The sequence below is a fragment of the Rhinopithecus bieti genome, unplaced genomic scaffold (genome assembly GCF_001698545.2).
Source record: "Rhinopithecus bieti isolate Rb0 unplaced genomic scaffold, ASM169854v2 scaffold_33122, whole genome shotgun sequence".
Lineage (NCBI taxonomy): Eukaryota > Metazoa > Chordata > Mammalia > Primates > Cercopithecidae > Rhinopithecus > Rhinopithecus bieti.
The window spans coordinates 143,637-145,974 of record NW_016814047.1 but is presented as its reverse complement, the minus strand read 5'-3'; positions in this window follow the sequence as shown (position 1 = coordinate 145,974).

The following is a 2,338-nucleotide window of genomic DNA, read 5'->3' as shown; positions in this document are numbered from 1 at the left end:
GGAATGGAATTGTTATAGAATATGTTTTAAAAGAAATCCCTAAATAATTCATCACAATAGTTTTACTATTTTACTTTCCCATCATTAATTTACGAGAGTTCTAATTGCACCACATATTTGATATATTTCCCAACATTTGCTATTTTCAATAACATTTTTATTTTAAAAAATCTGGTAAACATTTATTGGCATATTATTGTTATTTAAATTTGCTTTTTTTTTTTTTTGCTCACACATAATCTTGAGAGGTTGAAGATTTTATGTGCTTATTGGTCACTTGCCTGTCTCCAGTTTTCTGTTGGAGTGTTATATTTTCATTATAGATTTGTAGATAGTATTCGCATTTTCTATAAACATATGCATTGAAATATATATGTATTATGCCATATATGTACTTTTCACAGTGTGTTGCTTGATCATACAACTCCTTAATCACGCTTTTTTTTTGCAGAAATTTTAAATTTTGATGCAATCCAATTTATCATTTTTTTATTGTAAGTGCCTTCTGGACTCTAAGGAATTCCTGTCTACTACAAAATCACAAAAGTTTTTCATTAAAAGCTATCAATTTCTAATGACTCATTTAGGTATGTGATGAATTTCAAATTTATATTCATATATGGAGTAAAATAAAAATAAAGATTATTTTCTTTCCACAAGGATATCCAGTTTATTCAAAGCCATTTGTAAAATAGATTTTCCCCATTTACTTGGCATTTGAAAATAAAAAGATTATATATGTATGAATCAATTTCAATATTCTCTATTCTGACACATCAATATATTGGTCCGTCCTTCACACAATACTACACTGTTTTGGTTACTATAGCTTTATAGAAAGTCTTGGGATCAGGTGGTATAAGTCCTCTAACTTTGTTCTTATGAAAACTTTTTTTATGTTTTCTTGATTTTGCATTTTATATACATTTTAGAATGATTGCATGAATTTCTTCACAAAGGTCTGCTACGATGATATCAAATCTATAAAAGTATATCCAAAATGGATATATACAGTACCTCCAGTCTTCCAATCTTTTGACATGTTTTATTATTTCATTTATTTTAATTTTTAGACAAATTGTTTCAGCAATATTTCAGAATTTTCAAGGTGAAAACCCATTTTTATTAGATTTATTTCTAGAAGTGTCAGGCTTGGATATGATTTTAAATTGATTTATTTTTAATTTAAAGTATTTCTTGTTCATCACCAGTAAACCTAAGTGCTTGTTAAATACTGACATTGTATCCTTCAATTTTGCTATAGTTTTTTATTATTTCTAAAATTTTTTCTGGAAGGCCCCCCATAAGGCCTTCTATGTACAACATCATGTCATCTGTGAATAGCAGCAATTTTATTTCTTCCTTTCTTTTTTAATGTACTTTATTTATTTTTTCTTCTTTTATTGCACTAGCTAGGACTTTCAGTTTATGTTTGTTAACATATATGGGAATAGTTTTTAAAATTTTTTTCATTTATTTATATAATCATATGATTTAAAACATTGATCCCCTTTATATGGTGAGGTACATTTTTTGCTATTTTTGAATACTAAATCTTACATTACTAGAATGAACTCTATTTTTTTGTAGTATCAATTTTATATATTCTGGATATAGAATCCTTTTGCCTATTGCTGGATGTGATTTACTAATATTTTTATTCAGAATTTTTGCATGTATGTCCATGAAAGCTATTTATCTATAGTCTTCTTTTCTTATAATATTTTCTTATGATCACAAGTCCAGTAAAAAATTAGATTATTGTATATGAGTGAATCTCAGATTTATATATGAATAATTCATCTATGTTTACTTAGGTAATTTCCCTTACTAATCCTAAAATAATACTTAAGGTAGAAGGAGACAACCAACTTTAAAATTCTGTATCTGCATTATGATTTCCATTTCTTACATAAAAGTATTTAAATATAGAGATCTGAGATGGAGTCTTGATCTGTCGCCCAGGCTGGAGTGCATTGGCATGATCTCCACTCACTGCAACCTCCACTCCCTGGGTTCAAGCAATCCTCCTGCCTTAGCCTCCTGAGTAGCTGGGATTACAGGTGCGTGACATGACACTTGGCTAATTTTTGTATTTCAGTAGAGATGAGGTTTCGCTATGTTGGCCAGGCTGGGACTACAGGCACACGCCACCATGCCTGGCTAATTTTTGTGCTTTTAGTAGAGATGGCATTTCACCATATTGGTCAGACTGGTCTGGAACACCTGACCTCAGCTGATCCACCTGCCTCGGCCTATGAAAGTGCTGGCATTATAGCTGTGAGCCACCATGCCAGGCTACAAAAATGTAAAATATATTTTTAAAAAGTAAGACTTG